The sequence below is a fragment of the Desmodus rotundus genome, chromosome 5 (genome assembly GCF_022682495.2).
Source record: "Desmodus rotundus isolate HL8 chromosome 5, HLdesRot8A.1, whole genome shotgun sequence".
NCBI classification, from domain to species: domain Eukaryota; kingdom Metazoa; phylum Chordata; class Mammalia; order Chiroptera; family Phyllostomidae; genus Desmodus; species Desmodus rotundus.
In genome coordinates, this window is record NC_071391.1 from 71,859,550 (window position 1) to 71,866,019 (window position 6,470).

The window sequence follows — 6,470 nt, forward strand, 5'->3', positions numbered from 1 at the left end:
TCTCTGGGGCAACCAGGTGATACCGGCCAAGGTCAGCCACCACCTGTGATCTCCCTGGGGCCACCCTCCCTGGGCTATAAAGCAATTTGAGATGGCTGCTACTTGTGCTGGGCTTGGAGATTCCCAGGTGAAGCCAAGCTGCAAACTTAGGCTGGCTCTTATTAGCTCCAGACCTGGGGCCACTTAGCAAGAAGTTCAGGGGCTGGGGGCTCACTGATTATGGCTGCTGCTTGTTTGAGAGGATGTAGGAAGTTATGAAGCATGAGCCAAGACCAGTCATTCATATGGAAAAGCCACTGTTAATAGCTTGGGTGGACCTGTAAGTTGGATGGGATAGAGTCACAGGGGATCTCCAGAGCAGGGTGAATAATGTTAGCCAGGTTGATGGAGTTTCAGATATGGCACCTGTCTGCTGGCTCTGTGGCCCTGTGACGGGGAGGGTTCCCCTGTGAAGGGGAAGAATGGCCTCTGCCTGGGAGAAAGTTGTCCTCCAGCTCTCGCCCTGATGCCAGACCTTCACTTCCTCTCTGTAGGCCACTGGTGCCTTTCAAACTGCTACCTCAGTGTGAAGCTCAGAGGGAGTGGGTCTGAGTAAATCCATGTGTGGGCTCTTTAAGAGAAACGCTTGGTACTCTAGAAATTTCTTCCACCAACTCAATCCCCACTGGTTTTTACAGCCAGAAGTTATGGGGACCTATCTTCCTGGCACTGGAACACTGGGCTGAGGGGCCTGGTGTTGCGCTTAGGCTCCTTTTTCCTGGGATGTCCCTCCCAAATTTTTACCCATCACATGTGGATGTGGGACCAGACCGTTCCACATCTCCACCCCTCCTACCAGTCTGGATAGATATGGTTTCTTTAATTTCACAGTGGTTGGACTTCCATTGAACTCAATTTGTGCTGGTTACTCTATAGTTTAGTTGTATTTTGATGTGGTTGTATAAGGAGGTGAACCATGTTTATGTACACCTCCATCTTGACTGAAAGTAAGCACTTATTTTTAATATTCTTTGTTATGGAAGCTATTGAGGATATGCCCCAGCAAAACAATAGAGCAAACTGAGAACAAGGAAAATGTGGGCTCCTAAAACTGAAACAGTGAGGAAATCCTAGAGTGGTGACTGTAATATCTGAAGGACAGTCAGTCTGAGGATGGAGAGACCCAGGAGGGGCATCTCAGGGAAATGGATGAAGGTTATTTAATAGAATGCCTCTTTGGATCAAGTATTTGGAAATAAAGTAAAATATAAACAAACAGTGCCAGAAAAAGAAAGGAGTTAGGGACTTAAAAAAAAAAAAGAAGAAGAAAAAAAAGCTTTACCAAGAGTGGAAACATAATCATGGCAAAAAAATAGGATTCTTCACTTAACAGTTAAAATGAGCTTTAGTTCTGAAACTAAACCCATAGACAACAGAATACAGTTTTGGTTTTGGGACAGAATGTAAATATTATTGATCTTGATAGCGTGGAAATTCAAATGACAGAAATTGGGTGGTAGAAGGATGAAAGGAGAGTTGAGAGAAAGGGTAAAGAAAGGGTAAAGATGCAAATGTTCCCATTTTCAATATAGAAAGTAAAAAATGTCTATAGGTGATCAAGAAATAGAGTGGTACATTTAGGACAAAGTTTCAAAGGAAAGTGATAAAAGAAATAGAATAGTGATATAGCTAAATTAAAAAAGTGACAGAAAGAGGATAAATGGCAAAATCATAATATATCAGTAGCAGAAATTCAATAATGAACTTCTAAAATTGACCAATAAGAAAACAGGAGTATAAACATTTTATTTAGATATGGGAGGTAACAGCAAAAGAAACAGTGAGAAGATTATAAGTCGCTGCCCTAGGGAAAAGAACAGGAATTAGAAAAGGATGAAACCAGGAGCTTTTATTACCAGAGGCTTTCATACTTTGACTTATTAACCATAGTCAGTTATTTTGTAGATTTATTTTTAAAATTCTAAAGCATTCTGAGATCACTGCCAAATAGCTTTTAAGCCCTTGCTTCAGGTAGAGACCCTCATTCTCATGGGCAGCTGCCAAGTCCCAGGACCAAGAAGTGCTTTTCATCCATCTTGCTGTGAACACCATAAGCAATAAAGCCTCCATGATCTTCCACAGGTCAAGAGCTTTTAATAGCTTTTGGTATTTATGTGGTACTTTTCATCTGAGGAATGCAGTGCATGTTGTGACATTATCTCACCATGTTCCTGTGTAGAAGGTAGGAGGCAGGTATTATTAACCCCATTATACATATGGGAAAACTGAGGCAAAGGGATCTCATAACCAACCTGCTAGATTGGTTCTGTCACTCAGAATTACGGGTGTAACTGCTGAGCCTCAGGACCCTTGTAAGGGACTCTGGGATATTTAACCTGGCTTTCTAAAGTCCTGAAGAGGATTTTTTTCTGAAGACTCTTGTGAGTAGGCTTAATTACGGGCTCCATCTCTTCCCTCTTTTGGCTGAGTGATCTGGGTCCAAGGAAGGGTGGAGCCATGGGGAGAAGGCGGTAAGTCACAGACAGTGGAGGAGGATGGGGAGAAACGAGAAAGACCTAGTTAATTTTGAGTACAGTCTTATCTATTCACTAAATAGATCAGAACGTATTTATGATGCCCCCTCCCACCCCATTAGGTTTTCAGTTCTTTGCTTGCTGGCCAGGAAAATTCAAGGAAGAATAAAATTGGTGCCCATTCATTAGTAGCTTATAACTTACTTGAATTCATAAGAAATACACACACTGAAAAATATGGAAACAATACTGCCCTGGCAGGTAGAAACAGAACAGTAAGTGAAATAAGACTGTAGGGAAAAGAAAGGTGAGTGAGGGATTGAGCAGCCATTTTTTTTCCAACCTGTAGATCTTTAGTGAGCACCCACCGTAGACCAGGCACTGTGTTAGAAGCTTAATATATGATACTCCATCCCTGCTTTCATGGGTTTACAGGTTAGATTATTTGGGGAGAAAATAGTTGGCAGGGAATATGTGGTGAGAATGGTCAGGAAAGTCTCCCAGATGAAGTAAAATCTACAAACTGAGACCTAAATAAAGAATGGACATGTACCTGCAAAGAGGAGAGAGCTTCTGGGCAGAGGGAGGGGACCTTCCAGGTGGGGCAGGGCAGTGGGGGAAAGGGGTTTCAAGGAGAAAGAAGGGCTTGGGCTCAAATCTGACAATGCTTTTCTGAGGTCCTCCAGAGGACCTCCAGAGCTTTTCTTCTCCTAGGCCAGGACTCTTTCCTTCAATGAATACTATTTTTGCCTAATTGAGTTTAAGAGAAGTATCCCCACTCCACTTCCAAATCTCTCTCTTGCCTAACCTAATTTTAATAGCATCAAGATCATGTCTATGGCAAAAAAAAACCAAACAAACAACCAAAACCCAAAACAAAACAAAACTACAAATCTGCCAATTTTAATTTTCCAGTAAGAATTTGGTTCTTTAAAAAAGTATTCCTTATTAAGAACATTTTCATATTTGTATGAGTTAATTGCCCAAGAACTGTTGTGTCACCACAAAGTTGCATCTTGAAGTAACAAAGGACACCAATGTCTTGTCAAGGACCTATATGTAAATGGACACACGGGCACCAGATGGAATTGTAGCCAAGCCAGTCAGTGGAGCTTTCAGATAACCATAGGTGACTCAGGGGGAGCAAAAGTCCACTCAGCATTGGGTTTCACCAAGGACAGGGTGTATTGCCTTCTCAGCCCCACTTCGCGCCCCTGAAGGAAGCTGGCAGTTGGGGGGTGGGGACAGCCACTAAGTTTACCAGTTTGATAACCAAGGAGGAATACTCCCTGACTTTTCTATGACTAGGACTCTAGGCCAGGCCGAGGGAAATCACTTGGATTACCGCACATCATCAGTTACAACTCACCTTCTCCACACGCCAAAGGAAATGGGTCCCTAGCCTCTCTTCTTCTGGAATAAGAACAGTAGATGGCAGACTACAGAGCATAACTCAGTGGTTTCTGTGTGCTGGACCAGTCATAGCAGCTGTTGTCTTCTCAGGTCTTCAGTGCGTTCCCTCTGAGGCCCTATCTGTCCATTCCTCGTCCATTTAGTGTAAAGACCTAAACCTGGGAACACTCCCTGATCATCACACAAGACAATGATGACTAAGCCAAAAGCAGAAGCTCACCAGGCCACACAGAGCCTTTGCTAAGTGCTAGAGCCCAGCCAACACCTTCCTTTAGACCCACAGATCCTGGGGTGAGTGGCTGCTCAACTCCCCAGGTTCACCTCTTATCTCCACCAAAAAGCACATCATCCTTGATCCAACGGCTCAGTTGGGTGGAATGAAGTCCTGTACATCAAAAGGTGGGGGGTTCAATTCCCAGTCAGGGCACATACCTAGGTTGCAGGTTCAATCCCTGGTTGGGGCATGCATATGGGAGGCAATCAATCAGTGACTCGATGTTTCTCTCTCACGTTGATGTCTCACATTGTCTCTCTCTCTCTCAAATCAATGAACATATCCTTGGGTGAGGATTAAAAACAAAGCACATCATGATTCTTCTGGTGTCCCCAGACAGCCTATTACACACACGTGTTTCTCCATTCTCCTAGAAACAGATGATTGATATTACTACTAACAATTATTAGTAGTAACTATTTTATTGGTTGTAACTAATGTTATCAAAGTTAGCACAAATACTTATATTATAATTATTATTAATGGTAGTAAATTTAACTATTTGTTTCACAAGAATCCCTGTAAAGTTAATGGATTCATCCATGAACCCTCAGGAAATATGCATGTTGTTTCCCAAGTGTATTTTCTTGATTAATAAAATTAGTAAAAACTAAATAAGAGAATCTATGCTCTGCTGTTCTTTGTGTACAGTTTTACCTCTCCAGGGTTTTGTGTTCTCACAGGGTCTAGGCTCCCTCTAATGGTTATATTTGGTTACAAGGGAGTTCCTCACATTCACCCGGAAATCTGGTCTGATCTCTCCCTTTGAGGGACATTTAGTGTTGATGAATAGATGTAGACTATTGGACCTTGTGGTGCCTTCTGATATTCGTGAGTACTAAATCCCCAAAAAGGGTAAAGTTCATTTCAAATTTCTCTCAACCGATCTTTAGAAAAGGAGTCAAAATACATTTCAAAACATACATAAAACATGCATAAAACATACATAAAAGCTATTCAGTAAGGTCAGTAGTGAGTCTGAGGTGATGAGACTTTCATGCTTGAACCAGAAGAGTATTGAAATTACAAATGGACATTAGACATTAGACAGAGTCGTGGGACCTCAGAGGTGTGAGAGAACCTGACATCCATCTGGGTGAGCTGCCCATTTGTTCAGTTCTCTTGACCACACCCTGCCAAGGGACCACGCCAGCCTCCCTCAGCCTGCCTCAGGCATGGGGCCATGTCAGTGCTGAAGGCAAACAAGCTCTTGCTGCAAAACTGGACAGGAAAAAAAACCATTATATATAATTTCAATTTCCTATTTAATTAATTATCAAGTTTATTAAAGGTAAATGAATTATACATATGTAGTTTGTGCTTTAGAATCCCAACAACAACTAATAAATGCAAAATTACTATTTTTGAAATGATTTTAAAATTTGTGTCTCCAGTGTCAATTCCGAAGGTGGTCAGACAGGACTGCTGTTTAGTCAGGAAGGATTGTACCTGTGTTTATCTCTGCTCCTTCCTGGAAATGTCCTCCAAAGACACATAAAATAATTGAAAAGACCTAAAGAATAGGAGATGAGATCACAGAATAGGAAATGTCAATCTACTAACAAGTGTGGTCCTGACTTAGCAGAGAGAAAGCTGACCTCTAATGTCTGCAGAGGACACCAATGTGGATGCAGTGACATTCAGCCCTTTAACCTGGAAAGGCTCAGGAACCAGAATTTTCTGTTCAGAAGGTGGGGATGGAGGGTAGAGCTGACAAAATCTTGTGACATAAGCATCTGTCCCCTAGGATCTCTGCATCCAGCCAGCAGACAAGAAAAAAAAAAAAAAGAGGATGGAGAATCGCACATAAGGAATTATTATGGGCAGCATGTCCAGGGACTTTCTGCAGATGACAGGCAGTGTGCAGGAGGCCTGAGGGCCCAGAATAGACTCTGGTTGGATGGCCTAAGATCAGAAAGTCAGCTCAGTGCCATAGGAAAAGCTAAAAAATGAGAACCTTTTGTTTCATTCCACTGATTTTACATCTCAGATCTTCTCTGATCCTGTCTCCCCATCTGAATAATGAAGAAAAAAACATCTTTCCTGATAGCCCCTCAGGGTTGCTGAAAGGACAGTCTGGGCATGGCATTGGGAAGCATTTTGCTAAAACCTACAATAGGTTATAAATTACAGTACAGTTAGACCTTGGGAGCCAGGTATCTGATTATAGGATCACTTGATTCCGCTCTCTCAGAGGTTTAGTAACACACTGGTGGTCACTGTGGAGGAAAAATAAAACTTGGTGCCTTACTAAAGGGAAATGTGTTCTC